Source organism: Pagrus major, chromosome 6, assembly GCF_040436345.1.
Source record: "Pagrus major chromosome 6, Pma_NU_1.0".
Lineage (NCBI taxonomy): Eukaryota > Metazoa > Chordata > Actinopteri > Spariformes > Sparidae > Pagrus > Pagrus major.
In genome coordinates, this window is record NC_133220.1 from 17,696,104 (window position 1) to 17,714,946 (window position 18,843).

Consider the following 18,843-nt stretch of genomic DNA (forward strand, 5'->3'; position numbering starts at 1 on the left):
TCATCACTGAGACATATGCTTCTTTCAAAGTAAAGATTGTAATCAGTCACTACAAGACATTCAGTACAGAAAAGACTTTCCATGACAGAGTATACAGTAGTAACTGTGCAGTATATTAGAAAAGCCACTTACATCCAATTATTAAAGTTTAGAATTGTTATTGGTAGTTGCATTCCTGAGTAACTTCAACATTTTACAAAGACAAGATGTTTTTATATAGTGGGATACTGGCAACTTTTATGCTTCAACTTTTCATTCTGAAGTAATTATCGTTTGCACAGCGTAATGGCTGTCAAAAAAATGACACCATCCGCATATACATTGGTTCCCTATAAACCCTACTTTCACTATGCTCAAAACAAAGGATGAATTACAGCACACATTAAGTGCTTCTTCCACTGCGCAACCAAAACAGGAGGAGGCATTGTTTTCCCTGGTTGCTATCCCCAGGTAACGGTGGAACAACTGGAACAACTGTTGAAAATACACTTTAAAAGATGGCGAAGAGGGAGAGTGATATAAACAAGAGTGAACAGATGGGCATTTGCACGATGGAGAGTGCTGGTGTTATGTCAAAGTGTGTTCCCGCCTTACCAACAGGACTTGGGACGGTTCAAAACTGACATTCTTTCCTCTAGATTGCCAAGTAACAAAACCTGCCTACCTATTAACACAACCAAGTGTTTTACTGTGCCTTTTCATAGCACTGACATCAGGGTTTCTATGTCAAATTGGGATTCTCACAGTTGTTTTTTGTTTTGGACAGTAGCCAGGCTGTTAGCAGTAGCCATGTTGTTAACAGCCGCCAAAAGTTAGAATTTATATTCCTCTGCTTCTGCGAAACTGTTTTTTATCCTTTTTATTTCCTGATACGAGTGATTTTGAAGGGCAAAATAAGGTAAATTAAATATTAATACTTGACAGAAGCGACTGAATCACTACATAAAAATGTCTGTAAATGGAGACATATTAGGTTTTGACAGTATTTGTCAGCCTCATACATGATATGTCTGTCAGAATTCTGACTTGTTATGGTGTTGATGCAGGGTTAGACTGTTCCTGCTGTTGTACCACATCAATTCCAGCAGTTTTGTCTGATTCCAACATTACCATGGAGGCAAAGACAATGCTAGTCAGATCTTGTCAGATTTCCCAGATTGTCAGAAATATAATTGCCAGGTATTTTTCTGAAGTCTGGTTTACATTCAACAACCAACTATGATCAATTTTTGTAGCAGCTGCTTGTAACTGGGTAGACATCTAATAGTTTGAGGACATTAAAACAGAGTTATGATAAGTTACATCCTTGTTTCACTTGTTTTTTTTTATCTGTGACCTACTTTAACAAAATCAAACACAGGAACAAGTACTGTTCAAGTCACCTTAACATTATCTGGACACAGTGAATGTGCAACCTTGAATACGCAATATCTATTTATAGAAACTTGCCCTAAGACTTCTCTAAGTTCACAAAGACAAACTAATCAAAGGGAGAAGTTCACCATCGGGGTCATTACCGCCCTTCATAGCCTCACATCCTGTTCTCGCTGGTGGCAAGTGGGACAAATCCTCAACCACCATGACCTCTTTTTTGTATTCCACAAAGCCACGATTCTAACCTTAAATAGAAACTAATTGGGAAAATCATAAAGCTTCTCATACCTTGTGTCTGCTCATATTCCCCAACAAGCACTAATTTACCTTAGTCCAGTAAGCCCTCAATCCTCTGACCCACACCCTTGAACCATGCATTTGTGTTAGATTACTGCCTCTGACTATTTGCTGTCCGAGGTTAGTTTAGTTTATAATTTCTGCATCTGCTGCAAAGCATTCAGACTTTTTTTGTAAGCTATGTCAGATTTTATTGTGAGGAAATCAACAGTGCACTCGGAGCTTCAGTAAATGGGCTCAACCTCTGGCCCGATAAACTGGATAACCTTGAAGGCCAATTCTCCTTTTATATCCGACGACATATTTAGGTCACTCCATTCTGTGTTATGTTCTTTATAGACTTGTGCTGGTGTACTATGATTACCAGTAGCTCAATGTGAACATCTGCTAAATTTTTGCGGATATTTAACTAAATCTAGAGCTTTTTTATACAGCATCAATTTTAATTGAGATGAGCTGACAATGAGACAATACAGACACAGCTTTATATGTACTAAACAGGATTATAAGCACTGCCTGCAAGAGGTTGAACGGTGTCATTGTGACCGAGTGTTTACAGCATCTGTCCTGTAACTTAACTGTGACCTTGTTTGAGCTAAGCTTACTGTGTGATGCTGTCTGCTGACCTCAAACCTGCAAAGCTTTTTACTTAAACATTATATCCCATAAGCCATTCAGGCCTTTTTCCACAGAAGACCTTCTCAAGTGCAGGTGTAAATAAATAATACAATTCATGATAACTGAATTCCTTTAAGCTGCTTCTGTCTTCAGGCTCCTGCATGACATCGTTCATGCTGGCTGTGGAAAAAACAGCCTATTAACATTAACTCAGTGAAAATTATTCACCTATCAAATTTATTTTTATCAGTTAAAAAAAAACATAATTAAAAAATGCCACTGTCTTAGGCTGTAGCAAATATCTCACTATTGTTTGTAGTCTCTTAAAGGTGTTGTTGATAACATTCAGCTGCTTAATGTGGCATTCCCTCTCCCCACTTCCATTGCATTCGCGTTACAACAGCGCTGTTGTTTGAATCATCCGCCCCCTCAAGTGGTTGACAGTTTGTGCACTAGCTATTGTTAGCGTTTCTGATGCTGGCTAGCAAATGCTAGTTTTACTATTAGTATTACTGATCTCAAAGTCTGCTGCTCTTAATCCAAAACACCCGCTTTCTTCTCCAATGATGGTGACAGTATTTCTGAAACATGCAGTATGTGTTTCAGCAATACAGCTGAGAAAATGCCGGTCAAAAAAACAGAAATGTACTGGAAATTGGAGGAGCTACCGGCCACTGCATCTTCATGCGCCGTTGCCACTTAAGAATACCTGTTATATTAAGAAAGGTTATAGGTGGCCTCTGTTTCCTTCTTTTTTTTTCTTTTAAAAATATTGTTTTTGAAACAAGTAGATGACACTACTTCAAATTTTACAAATTTGTACATTAATTCAATGGTTCTTCAAAATAAGATATTTTCAAAGGGACCCACCAGTCCACTGTCTCAGTGTGTTTGGCTTGGCCTTGTTATGAAAACAACAGGGTCTCATTTCGTTTCAGGTTATTCTCACGAGCCTGGGACCTAGATCGCCTAGGTTAAGGTCCCATAAACGGACCGCCCATCCAAACCCAACCTCTTTTTTCTGCTGACTTTCTGGCAGTTTCTACTACGTCCGTGTTTTGCTCTCATCATTATCACCCCCTGCTGGTACCTCCATACACACATGTAGTTTTAGCGCTATAGGCAAGACAAACCATCACTTTCACATGTTGTCCTCACATGTTGTTGCATGTCAGCAGATCTATTCCACTGTGGCGTGATACTGGGCTGATTTTCTACTTAGTTATCCTGCAATGCAGATGTGACCTTTTTATGACATTTTTTTTATATATATTAAAATGGGAAGCATTCACTGCATTTTAATTTGACAAAACCCTTCTCCTCAGTTTGAAATTTTGAAAAAAAGAAGATGAGTTAAGATCCCTTGGCTGATGCGGTAATGTGCTGAAATAAGCTTTGTTACTCAAAACTCCAAAGTAATTTGGAGCAGTTTTTAATCATTTATACCATTTTCAACTATTTGACAGTAATGTACTTTGCACTGTGTAAGTACTTGTCCTTGTCTTGGTAATTTTACAGTCAGAGCTCAGGTCCTGTTCTGTTTGTACATCGTGAAACACATGCACTTGTAGCTTTATGTAGGTTTGTGTAGTCTTCATTATGTACTAGCTACGTATGGTTGAAATGCCAATAAAGACAGTCTACAGTCTATTGTGTAAGAATTCCCTACTGTATGGTGCACAAGCTTTAAAATGATATATCAGTATTTGGGCACCAGTGTGTAAAGCAGTGAATTTTCCCACAATTCTCTCCAAGGATTTTTAATTTATCTTCTGCCATGTTATAGACATGCTGGATTACAAGTTACTGCGATCCAATCAAGTACCACCCTAGAAGAGAAAACCTGCACTGGAAAGTGAGCTAAAAACAGATAATGAGCATGGGACTGTCATTCAGTAAAATTAGCCTGAGGCGTAAGCCAAAGTCAGTAAAATCTCTGTCACAAGGGAGAATGTTGATTAATTTGTCAAAGTGTGCCGTTTCCAAATTACATGTCTGCTCTGAGAGAATGGGTCACCTCTATGACAGGTGATAATTCACATGCATGGTTGCAGACAGACAAGCTGCTTTCAGTATTTAAGGATTTACGGAGCTGAATTTGGATAATCATGTCTGTCATGAGAGGGGTTTGCTGCTCAGGCTGTAGGGAAGCAGATAAATGAAACAGCGCACACACAGTAGTACCTCTAAAATACTGTTGCCCTGTGTATTTTTCATCTTTAACCCAACTGTGGCCTGAGTCGAGGCTTTGGAGCAGCAGAGATTGATGAGCGTGTCAGCGAAATGGAGACACTAAGCTGGTGATCTTTGGATTGGCTGTGACCACGAGGCACATGATGAAAATACATTGCCTTTCTGATCTTTGTGAAGATAACCGGGGAGCTCTGCAGCAGGTTACACTAGCTTAGCTCCAAAATGGAAATTATGAAAAATGGACTATGCCACATTAAAGTCATTCAACTATACCCAACCCAGCCAGTCTAAGATGTGGTACTAAAGTATAAAGTGAAGCATAACTTCTTCTGATTCTCCTTTTGACCTTGTTCATGCATCTGATGTTGAAAAGGTGAAGGTTTCTCAAGCTAGCAACTGTCCTCTCTCTCTGATCTGTAAACACATCCTGACATTGAGGCCACACAGGGTAACAGAGGTAAAAGCAGACCATTGATAACATGTTGCTGTACAAATTTACTCTAAATGTATCTACAGAGAGCACATTCTGATCTTTGCTATCTGATCTTTTCAAATTTATACTGCTTGATGAGTAAGACCTGCACTCTAATATCCCACAGATGTTGGTAACCAGAGAACAAAATCAGGAAAAAAGCTTTTCAATGCACTGCTCCTTCTTACTGAAATAATCAGCAGAAGGACCTGAAATGGTTAGTTGATTACTACTATTTGGAAAGTCAATTTTAAAAAATTGCACTAATGGCCAGTGTAATTGCTCTTGAATTATTAGTGATATCTTTTAGAAAATTGTACATATATATATGTATATATATATATATATACATATATATATACATATATAAATGTGCGTGTGTGAGCTGACCAATCAGATCAGACTGGGTATTCAGAAGAGGGGGGGCCTTAAAGAGACGGGAGCTAAAACAGAGCGTTTCAGACATGAAAGGGGAATACGGTGCTGCAGCACTGGACAGTAAACTGATGTGTTTTTTTGAGCATTAAAGCATGTAAACCTGTTCTAGTAGTAACCCAAAATAAAATTATAAACCTGAAAATGAGCTTAATATGCCTCCTTTAAGAAACAGTAAATTCATTTGTAAAAAATGTAAAGGACTTTCATTCCACTAATCCACATTTAGCAAAAAGTAACATAAAAAGAGAAGGTATTGGTACCTCTTTTGGTATAACAATACTATCCCTTACCAAGCAATTGGTGGATGGGTAAAGGCTTTTGAGACAGTGATGATCAGTGCTTTTTGATATTCATACAGTATGCACCTAGCCTGTTTTACCTCTAAGCACTGCTCACTGCATAAAGAATTCCACACAAAGCATCCGAGCAAGGAACACAGAGTCTGTTACCTTGGATAGAAAATTGCGTATCCTGTCTCAAACCATTTTGATGTCCAAAAAACGTGGTTAGAGCTGGAGGACTTTTTTTATGGCACCAGCAATTACTGCAAAACCTCCCTCCACATGACAAGAGCTGGCATCACCAAACTTGTTCGTTGGCAAAGCCGACAGCTCATTCTCAGCAGGTTCTAATAATGATTTGGCAAGGTGGATGAATGGTGAGGCAGACAAATGGGAGATTTACAGAACCTCATTATTTTTCACTCTGATTTCTGGTGGATTTTTGCTGAAATACTTAAATCTGATCATTTGAGGGCTCCTCTTTGTTGACAATCCTTTTAAAAATTCATCGGAGTTAGTCAATCAAACATTGCAATTTTTTTTATTTTTGTTCTGGTTCAGGTTTTGATCAACAAAGGCGCACAGTAACAATGAAGTGTGTCCATCCAGTCTCACTGGTTCAGGAAACTGTGCAATGGGAAAACAGAACAGTCACTCTTTATAAGTCATACAATACCATTTTTAATGTATTTTAAGCACAACATAGTAATAAAGCATTACATGAGAATACTCATGTAATATGTGAGGTTATATTCAGTAAGCTGAAAATAATAAGATTTAAAGTTGATTATAACGTTTATATGAAACATGGTAGCCCATACAAGCTGTGTGGTAGAACAGTCTTGCAGTCCTACTTCGGTCATTAAAAATAGTCTGGCTACTTCTCAGTTCATGTTTGTTTTGTTCTGGTGTCCTCAGTGACACCTTTTTCTAATACTTAAAACTCCGGCAACCAAAGCAAAACACACATCCGGTTGACTTGACTGACAAGAGCAAATTGGTAGCCCCAAGATTCAATGCTGTAGTCTGTGCACACAGGGCGCTTTGAAAAAGGAAAATGACAGGCTGCTCATCTTCCTGATGTTATTGATATTTTATTAAGTGAATGAGTCGGGCACGCAGTCTGTCTCATACTGTAAGGAGGCTTTGTGCTCATTTAATGAGCGGTGTGCTGCTGCTGCTGGACAGTCGAGACAACTGAGGAGCGGTAGAGGGAAGACCAATTTTTCTAACCAGCTCAATTCTCGTGTTGTTGGACAGCAGTGAATAGATTCAAGACCGGTCCATTCGTCCGTTCTTTGTTAAAAGAAAAAAAAACAACTCTTTTGCAGCTGTGTGTGTGTTTTGGGTGTGTGCGTGAGCTGGAGAAGAGAAAGAGATGGACAGAATAGCTTATTTCCTGTGGAAGTTGGCATAGCTGCATTGAGAGCTCAGTGGTGGTTTTGTTTAACCCTCATATTGCTCAGCGGAGCCAACAGCTGCGCATTACTGGCTATCCAGCACACACCTACACTACCTGCCAGTCAATTTTAAACACCGGATTAGCTTTGCCCTGTCATTTCTTGCTTTTAAGTCTATATATAGTTTCAGGTTTCACGTGAGATTGTTCTCCTTTTAATTCAGACACGTTTCTCGGTGGAAGTGGTTTCAGGGACCTGATCTCTCATATAGATGCCAGCTTGTGTGTGTGTGTGTTTGTTTGAGTATACCGCCCTGGAGGTGGGCTTGGCAATGTGACAATGTTGTGGTTGTTAGTGTTTTCCTGCAGGTTGAGATAGCTCATATCAGCAGAAAAAAAAAAAAATCATACATTTGCATTGCTAGCAATTTGCTTTCTTTGCTTTGTTGTTGTTTGTGCATGGCACCTGGCCAATTTATCTTGAACTTAACAACATAGAGCTATAATATTAAGATTTTTTTTTATGCACATGAAGCATAAGAGAGGTATTAACCCTGAAGCACTTGTGCACACAGGAGTCTATTTGTTATATGTTATAATATATGTAAATATGTATGTATACAACCCTTAACTGGATGTGGAACTGATTGCAATGGAATAATTTATTTATCTTACTGTTTTTCATTGTAAAACAGCATTTATTGTGGAAGGCAAAGGAAGAATTTCATTGTACAGGGGAGCTTATAACAATAAACAATAAAATGCTAAATGTGTCCTCAAAGTAAAGTGAAGCAGCTGCAGTCAGCAGCACTTCAATTGTAAAAATAATAATAATAATAATCAGAACAACCACAGCCTCCAAAACATTTGTGCAGCAAAATCCACTTCTCTGCTGTCTATTCATTAGTAGTTATCATTAATCGTTTCTCCAAAATACGGCTACATACACAGCTTTTATCACTGTCATTCTTGATCCTGTCACACACCTGCATAAGTACGGAAGCTTTACTTTTTTTATGAATAGTACATTTATTTCAAGAATATCAGCCTTAAAAACAGTCGATGGCAATCAGCCGCAACTCTCTTGCAATGTAAGACCGGAGGAGAGTGACTAAGAGCCAGTCTGCATTCACACCTATATTTTATCACAGATTTGCTGTGTTAGCAAACATAGTCAATACACTGAAAATAATACAACCAGCCATGGAAGCATCGATGAACAAAAAAAAAAAAAAAGACTATAGAGTCAGAGGAAGGAAATCACAGTCTTGTGGCTGCAATATTATGGCAGGAAATGCTGCCATGATGCTGTCAAACAGAGCTGGTTGCTACTTTACTCACTTTTAATGAGGAACTGCCGAAATCCACAACACAACTTTGTTCTGACCCTGTCATGAGACCACAGTTACAGTTGTGTTTTCACGGTCTTCTGAATTACATGTTAATCAAAACGTGCCACTTTGTTCTCATTACTGCCATAAAAGGGAAAAAAAGCTTGTTCAACTCAGCTCATGCTATTCTGTAATCCATGTTGGTCATTTCAATTTAATTTGGTACTGAGTGTGAGGCATTTGCTGAGGCAAGCTATATCTTGAACACATGCCTGCACATAATAATGTCCAGTCCACTGGGGGAATTTATTCACCTAATGTGCATGCATTGCCACAAGCTAAGATCGTCTAATGTAATATAGTTATTCCTAAGTGGGATAAAGTTGTGTAAGTAAGGAATAATCCATGAAGCACAACATAGTGATGCATCTGTAGTTATGGACACGGAGAACTGCTGAACACTACTCATGGACTATTGCCAAAAATTTAAAATAAACATATTGTTGTTGATCAATTCAGACTGAAGGCAATAAAGAAAAAGCCCATGTAAGTCCAGAGTTGTTTAGCAAATGAGCTATTTTCCACAACGAGATTGACTGGGAGCGAAAAGTAAAAAAAAGAACAAACAGTTTTGATAGCATGTCATAGATGTTTTGTATTGTATTGCAGTGATATCTACTAAAGTTAGCATGATAACCAGCTAGCCTCAGTGACACAGTGTGCAAAATACAGCTAAAGTCATTAACCTAATGATGAAAAAGCAGTGTAATCACTAAGGTTGGAGGCGTAAATTATATTACTGTAGAGTTGCATTGGTTAAATAGCCAATTCTTACATATTGCACCTTAAAATCGTTTTTTAAAATAAATAAATATCTTGTGTCAGTGTTCCTGGTTCAATACTTGTGAGCAGTGACGGATTGTTTCCTTGCAGACATGAAAATCTCCAGACACAGACTCCTTCCCTGGACTTTCCTTTTGTTGCGTGATTGACAGGTCAGTAATGTGCTTGTTAGAGTTGCATCTTGCAGACCTTAGAGTAGTCTTGATAATGAAATTCAGGAGAAACCTGTCCATTCGGCTGGATTTTTCAGCATAAAACGTACAAGCAACATACTGCAAGTGTATTCTGATGTTTTATATGCAATGGGCATTTCAGTTGGGCTAAGTGAACATGATATACTACAGGACACAATGGCTCCATTGTTGGCATTTTGTAGAGCTCAGCACTCGCCGTTTGGGCAGACGTGTAACATAAAAGGGCATGTTGGCATCACTAAATTAAGACGCCCTGTTCTCTACCTCTAAAACACAGGCACACAGTGAAATACAGATCTTTTTTTCATTCACTGAGTTGTATTGAATCGATTCAGTGTGTAACAGTGAGCTGGTCTCATTTCTCAGGTGTATTGATACACTGACAGTGTTCAGCACAAAGAAACCTTTCACTGTGTTTCATCTTTGGTGGAATGTTGCTGAGTTTCTCTATAGTATTTTCAGTTCGTGCTATATCGCACTCAAACGTACAGTTTGCGGACGCCTCTGCTGTCTTTGCTGCTGTACCATGTTGCCATAGTAACCTCAGCCTCTTGGATTTGTTGTTGCGTGATGAGCTGAGGTCAACTATGGTCAATTATGAATCTCAATTTGAGTTTCCTGAAACAGAAGGACCAAGTTTATGGATAAGGCCTTTTCACACTGGGGGCATTTTCTTGTGCGATTAATTAAAACCTCAATGTTTTGTGTTTTTTTTCAAACTGCTGTTTTGAGTACTTTCACACAGAAAGCAAGTATTGTTCATCAAGTCAAGTCAAAAATTATTTCTTTCACACATTTAAAAACAACATGAGTGGACCAAAGTGCTTTTACAGACAAGGCCAAAGAAAATAACGTCAACATAAGAGACAATTAAAGATCATGCATAAAAGCAGAGTTCAAGACAAAGACAAAAAGAAAAAAAGTTTGTCATCTCTCTATATTATATGGCAAAGGACACAAAGTTATAAAAACAAAGATGACTTAGGATGAGTATCCTCGAGTGCTAACAGCACAGACAGACTTTTTATTTTATATACTCTTTATTTTTGTGGGATCCACAGACGGGGAACTGAAGCTGTTGTATGCATCTGTGCTCTCTTCAACTCCACCAGACTACTCTATAAAAACAGTAATTTTACCTCACAGCACATTGAAGTTACCGGTCTACCACTGCTTCGATTAGTTTGTTTGTAACGGTGTTCTAACAAATTATTACATCTAACCGATACAGTCCAGACCGGAGCAGCTGAGATGACTCTGATGAATGTGACCTCTCTCTGCTTGTCAGCGAGCCGATCAGTGCTGCAGTACTGTGACCCCAGAGGCCCTGTGGGGCCCTCTTGGAGCTCTGCAAGCTGGCACCTTTTTTATGCCAGTCCTGTTTAGTCTGTGGTTGGTATAATTTCAATGTGATAATATACCTGTGTCGCAAATTTGCAGTTTGATGCAACATTTTTGCAGGCAAGTATTTTCACGCATTCATGTTGTTTTTGTAATGTCCCTCGAGTGTAAAGTCCTTTAGGTTTATCCTCTGAACTGAACTCAATGACAACGTGTAGCATCTCAGTCAAATTGACCTCAAACTGGGAATTTTTCAAACACAACCCAACAGGATCACAGTTGACAAAAAGCACCTGCAAAGGCAGATTTGAAATATAATATAGATGTTGAACTGGCTTGCATGTAAGCTTATGAGAAAATTACCCTACTTCTCACTTGATTTATTCCCTCAGTGAACAGTTTCTAAATTAGTTCAAGGTCTCGATCAGCAGTTTCAAGTCTTTATCAAAACAGCATTATGTTCGTTTTGTAAATTATGGTCTCATTTACAGTAAAATAGACGATAAAGCAGGTTATGCTTCAGGGCATGGCTCCATTGTGATTGACAAGTTGGTACCTGGTCCTCTGGTTCTCAGATCCAATTAGGATAGAGGCATATTCTCCTTCATATCATCCAAATATGGTCACTTCTGGCTCCAAAAAAGCAAGATGGCGATGGCCATAATGCCAAACTCGAGGCAACAAAACACTAGTCCACAAACTTGTTTTCAAAGCTTTCCATCTGCTCCTATCTCTGTGCCAAGCCTTGGACCAGTCTCTGAACACACAGATGACACTGATGTTAAAACATTGATGTTATATCTAACTCTGGGAACGATGGCAAACAAGCACATAGTCCAAAATGCTGGAATGTGGCATATTCATTTGGAAAAATAGGGTGACTTGATTGGATTGCTCAAACGTGAGCGCAGTGTAATGAGCACAGAGCTGAAGAGGAGAAAGAGGAAGAAAATTAATAAATCAGAGCATCGGTGCAATCACTGTGATATGATATTTCTTTCAAATGAAATCCAAACACACACCACTGACCCTTGATATTCCTCCACTAGCTGCTAAAATTTAACATGATAATGGTAGTGTTCTTCAAATGGGTGGATTAGGTAATGCTCCCAAATTGCAATCGATTGGATAAATGTATGTATGTGCCCTATGATGAGTGTAGAATGAGTCATCAAACACATTTGAATATTTTTCAGACAGAACGAGAAGGATTGTGAGATTAAAATACAACAAGATTATAACTTTGACCTACATTTTACTTAGAACAAGAAATGACTGAACACAGAAACACAGGTAGGCACTTAGAAAATGTATTTTTGATGTCACTGTCTCTTTTGATCCACTGTTTTCAATGAATTATTTGACATGATTGATTTTTTTTTTGATTCTCAATAACCACAAACATGTTTTCAATGATCAGAGAAACACTTTATCTCCTCCCTTCAATGCAATTTAAAACAAAGCTGGCGTCCCTTGCAACCATTTGTTTAAATCCTCCATTACACAAATAGCAAATGGTTTTCACTGTAGCTGACTAAAACAGCACCAAATAGGAACTAAGACGCTTGAAGAATGCAAATATCTACTACGCAAGAGAGAACATCTGAATTTACTCCTCAGACCTCATCTTATGGAAGCAGAAAAATGCTAATATTTGAGAAAGGGAGAAAATCAAATACATTTGATTAACTCATTGTTGAAACCGTTTCCTAAGTGACGAATCATTTCTTTAAAACACTTGTGCGTAATCCCTCGCCTGCCTGCATGGCACCTTTGGCCACAGCCGGTGGCCCTCCTTTCATCATTAACCTTTACCTTGCTTTCAAATTACTGTATAATAGAGTAAGGTAATCTTTTGCTCTGCTTAGAGGAGACCTTTTGCACTGCATTTAGTTCATCGGTTTCTACAGTGTTCTTAAGATAAAAAAGTAATTTCTAATACACAGAAAGATAAGACCCTACGGAAACTCTTTCATTTTCTGCTGTCTGGCATTTTGAACTTAAGGCAGTATCTTTACTTTACTATCTGGAAGTCTCCAGACTATTATCCCGTGCATATTGTCATTGGCCCTGCTCTTTTTGCCTGAGAAACATACCTTTGTGTTTGTTTGAACAAAAAAAAAACTGTCTTTTCCGAGCTACTGACTCTGCATCGCGCGAGGTGTTAAAGTACGACTCCAATAACTCCAAAAACCCGTGTCCTGAATAAATGTGAACTAAAATAAAAATGATTCATTCATTGTCATTTAATATTAGTGAGGAAGTGAGGGGGAGACTCCTTCCTGCAGCTCTTCAGGTTTAAGAACGCGTGGTTGACAATTCTCCAGCCCCTGCAGCCATAGCCGTGTTCTCAGATCTGCCTCAAAGTGACTCATCAGCCCGCGGGCCCTCCGACGCTCCTCTTCCCAAAGCAGGTCTGCCTGTGCCAACGTCTCTTCTGGGGTCGGAGATTTCTCCTGAGCCCCAGAGCATCACACTTGTTTTACTTCAAGGATGTTTTTCTTTAAGGCAAGGTAAGGTCACCCATTGCCTGCTGTACAGACACAATACACTTTTTGCTCATGCACTATTTAAAGTGATCCCATGGGCCATCTACAGCATGTCTGATTCACAAAACCAAAGTGAGGTAGGATTCTGGCTAAAAATCTGTAGCAGAACTTGAAATATCTGTGATTAACTTACGGAAATGAACTGACTCAGGAAACACTTAATGTACTGCAAGGGCATTGGTGAATACTTGTTGTTGAGTTCATAACAGTTCAACTTTGATTATTTCCATAGTCAATAATTCTTCTGAATGGAAGTACTCATTGAACGTTTCTTTGTTCAAGCTCTCTCCAGCTCTTTTAGTTTGAGTGTACTCAATAAAGTACTGACAAAAGAAGCAAGATGTGGTGCTTCTTTAATTGAGGTTAAATAAAGGAAAGGAAGAGAGGGGGTCGATCACTTGACCACATTAAAACTTTGACTTGACATTCAGAGAATGCAAAGATCCAACATGTCTTTGGGGCCTGAAATATCCTCCATAACAACAGGACATCTTAAAGGCGACTGTGAGTCCGTACGTGCAGTACGTTTCTGCAAAACCACAGATAAGTTCAAACTTATGCTGCAACTGTCCGTTTTTTTAGCTTGAATTTTCTGTTTCTCTTGTCACAAGGCTGTGCTTATGCTCTGGTTAGGTTTACACACAAAAACCGTTTGTTTAGGGTAAGGAAATATGGATGACTTAAAATACTGATACTCAGCTCGTTCACAGAGGGAGATGGTCAGATGTCCGTTTTTTGTCGCCTCAAAAACGGCTGGAAAGGTCTCCAGATGTCATTCAAAATATCCAGTGGTGTGACACGAACCGCGGTCAGCCATTTGGTACCCCCGTTGGCTTGTTACAACACCAACACGATCCCCTCCACCTCCTGATGCATCTTTCACCAAAACGATCTGGATGGATGAATAGCACTGCAGATGAGAGGAAAAGTATGTGCCTTTGATTCTGGGGTGAACTGTCCCTTTTTCCAAAATGCATAATCATTACAGCCATTCTACCCTGTTTTCACATGTCTTGTCACCTGGAGCCTTACCTTCCCAACAGATTTAATTGATATCGATGTTTAGAAATTATTAAAATATGTTCTCGGGATTTACTGCAAACAGATAAACAAACAAAATTTGAAAAACAAACCTCCTCAGCCGAGGTCAGAATAAAGGGTGAAATCATCATCGATGCCTCTAAATTGTTTTCATTAAAACACAGTGGATGGACGAGCGAGGAGCAAACGAACACAAATGAATAAATGAAAACCAGCGATGTGGCAAGGTGAGTTATGCATTATCAATTCAGTGTGATGGCTTCTGCTAATGAAAAATTATAGTTAATAACCGACTTGTTTGTGGAAAAACACGAAACTCTTCTCAGCAGGATATTACAATGACAGTACATGGATAAAGGGCTTTTCGAAGAATCATTTAGCTTTCTTTCTCTGCGTAGCTGAGACTATTTTCTCCAACTTAAAAGCTATAAATTCAAAGAGCAATTTACTGCAAAGACTCTTAGCAGTGATCTATCTGCACATAATGTTTATAGAAAAGTAGGTTTTAATACAGATTCCCTCGGCTCGATTCTTCTCGATGGCTGATCCCATTTGTGTTGGATTGTTGGATGAGCTCTGTCTCCGTTGAAAACCGCTGAAGAGACCTTGATAGCATTCTCCATATGTTCAGCTTAATGAATTCAAACATTACGCAGTCACTTGAGTGATGAAAGACTCCATCACTGTTGAATGTTGTCAATGCGTCATTACAACAAAAGCAAGGGCACGCAGCACTCTCAGCATTGAGGATACCGCGTTAAGAGTAAGACGCGGAGGCTTCAATGAGATTATGTATAATAGAGGTCGTGGCACAATATGGGAAATGCATTTATACGTCTATTTGATGCACTATTATATGACTGTTCATTAACTGACTGAAGTTAATAGATGAGAAACTTTACGCAAGTAAAATGAAAAATGATTAAAAGAGATTCATTTGAAATCCATGCCATCTTCAGGCTCACATACATTTAGTATTCCACATGAGCTGTATGGCATGCATTGCCCTCATCCAGTCACACAGCATATAAAACAAAACATAATTAACTTTTGACTAGTCTCATTACTGTGTGGTCTGTTTTTTTTTCTTTTTTTTTTTTTCTTGATGCAACTTTTATAACTGATTCCGGGGAAACTATAGAACCGGTGAGAAAACTGTGCCAACGTCTGTTTGTTTGAATAATGAACATGACCTGCTAAGGTTGAAAAAGACGCTACTCTCACTTTAATTTATGAAGCTTCACCCTCGGGGTAACAGAATATAATATTTCTCAAATGACTTATTGAAAAACAGCCGTATTGTAAAACAACAGGGAATAAATGTGACGTGTGTGTGTGTGTGTGTGCGTGTGTTTTTAGATAAAACAACAGACTTCTATATATGGCTAGAGTGCAGTAAAATGTCATAATTTACTTGCATAGAGGCTGTTTTCCTACACAAAGTAAAATGTGCGTATTATTCTGACAAGTGTGTCTTTACTGGGGTTACTGAAGGACAAGAGGCACGCACACACAAAGAGAGCTCTGCTGAGAAACCCAATAAAACTGTAAAAGGAACATTAACAACATTACGGATGCTATATGTAAGCACTGTTTACTCAGCTGTTAATTCACCCACTTAAAGCTGTGCAATCCGCTCATTTGAGTCACTAATCACCCTCCAGTCACACATGATGCCTGTAACAGCACCCTGCTGCCGCATAACCTGACTAAACAGCATGCTGGGGAGTCATCCAGCCAGTGACCAACTCCCCACCGCCCCACAGAGCAAGAGGAAAAATCTGCCACCACCATGTGCATGCTCCGTGCACGCCCTGCTACAAGCCTTGTGGTCCACATCAAAGACGAATGGGCATCGTTAGCGATAGAGGGTTCCACTCACTTGATGGCCACACACAGTATATTGTGATTACCTTGCTGTGCTTTCCTGTTAATATACAGTATCAAGGACATATTTTGTCAATGAGATGTTGAAAAGTGACGGTATCACTTAACAGCAAAACCAAATCCAGGAGGACATAGTTAAGTTGAACTTTGCAGAGAGAGCTGTTTTTTGATTCCTGGTTTGTGGAGAAAATGGAATCAACAAACCATTTCAATCAGAGACACTCTAAACCAAGGTATTGGCCATTTATAGCAAATGAATTACGTAATATTTCCCAGAAAAGGCTCCGCTCTGAGGGAGCTCTCAGAATATGAGCAGCGTAGAGGATTCTGCTGAGAGAGCTGAACCCCCATAATAAACACATTCGTGAACATAATTCTTTGTTAGGTCAGGAACATGAGGAGGTTTGGGTGGTGAAGGGAGCTGCAGCAGCAAATGGATTTGATATGTGCGCAACAGTGAGAAGTCTCAGGTTGTAATGTCTGCGCTGTGAACAGTGGCAGACTCGGGCTGTCTGAGGGGCTGGGGCGAAAAAAAACTAAAACTGTCTCAGTTTAGACAAAAGGACCCAAACACATCCGAAATCCAAACCTGTGAACAATGAAATGGCAGGTGACAAAAACTGGCAACAAAAGGCAGGCAAAGGATAATACAGTAGTAATACAAAAAACAGAAAACCACGGGGAACAAATCAGTAACACAGGGAACAGGCACAGGAGATGCTGGACTGACACAAGGGCAAAAACAGAAGAACCAACAAAAAGTGAGGGAACAGCACAGGCTTAAATACAAACTAAACTAACGAGGGGATGAGGTGCGGGTGGAGAGACACTGGGAACAGGGCAGTGCTAATGAACACAGGAGGGAAACAGAACACTGGGAAGGCAGGTGAGCAAGAAGTAGAGAGTGACAACGACACAAGAGGATATAACTACTAAATAAAAGAGGAAAACCAAAAACCAAAACCATGACAGGCACCAGCTGTATGTGGTGCAGTAACGCGCAGAAACTCAAGATGCATTGAAGTAATTCCAAAGCGTCAGCTGGTAATGTTTTCACCTTGTGAGTCTGTGTGTGTGTCATCTTGGCAAAATGTGGTTGCTGAGACGCTTATTGTAGCGGGAAGCAATGCTGAAGCTATTCTGAGCAATTTGGCAGGTGTTTATATGTCTGTCTAAGGACGGATTTTTGTCAGCGCGGTAGCATCACAACAGTGCGAGATACACTCACAAAACTTTACAGGTGTGCAGTTGATATCAAAATGAAGCTGCTGCAGTTTGGACCCGCTGAAGACGTGCTATTGTGGACTGAGTAATGCCTGTGAAGACGGAGTTAAAGTAGTCTAACTAAGAAAAGGTCAAGGTGTAGTTCCATGTGCTTGGCTGTTAGTATGGGTTTGAACTTTGCTATGTTTCTATGTGAAACAAGAATGGACGTGGTCCGTACAAGGGGGGATGTGGGAATTTAACAGTTTTAGATTTATGGATTAGAACATATCTGTATGTGAGAGGAGGGGAGAGCCTCTTCACCTGAGTTGTGGGGAGTTCTCAGGGTTAGAACAGGTCAGGAATTCATATGAGGGGCATTTCTCTTTGCCTAAGGTGTTAGCAGAAAGGTAGATAGGCTGACAGTAATTGTCCAGTAAAACATCAAAGGGTCACTGCCCCGGGGAAGGCATGATCAGCACAAACATCAGAGGATCATTGCTTTGGGGAAGGCATGAGCCACAACTGTAATAAAGTATGCAACCACTGTTCTGTTGTGTATAAGTCAAGAGATCTGGAAGACTGCAGAGAACAGCGTGGGTCTTCTCTCCATGCTGCATGTATTAAAGAGATCTGATTCATCACACCGACTCTGAAATCCTTAAGAGAATTAGCAACTCTCAAACTTCAACATGGAGAATTTCCCTGACATTTTGGTGACAAGGATGGCTCTGCTGATCGACGCCTGAGCCTAGACTGAAGGTTGAACTGCCAGCAGGAGTCTCAAGTAGACTCAGGGAAAGTTCTGCTCCGACAATGGCAGGGCGGGATCCCGACTGAAGTCAGGCACCGGTGGCGGACGGCGGACGCACCATCTATTTTACTGAGTACGGTGTAATGAATCATTTGCTCTATTGTGAAACCTAGGTTGCTCAGGTAGGGGGGATTGCCCCCTCAACACTTTACTCACACTCACATCTAACTCACACTTACAGCCCACGTTCATTTTGATCCAGTCATGAAACTTAAAACAGGTATATAGTTGAGATCAAAATAAAGCCCAAGTTTAAATATAAATGTGATCATACCCATCAGTACTAGTACTCATGGGTTAGAACATTAATATACTGATGGGGATTGCAGCTTGTTGTGGTATCTAGTTAAGGTCAGAAACCTTAAATACAGAGAGTCACCTCATCTCCATTTACTCCAATTTTTAAAGCAATGGAGGATCGTGGAGCCTTTCAATAGTTTGCAAAAACTAGCAGCCCGGCACTGTAAATCCATCAATCAGTAAATCATGTATTAAGTACAAACTGCCAAACATCGTACTCCTGCCTCTATATTCATGCATTTAAATTGCCCGCTTAGACCTTCATGGG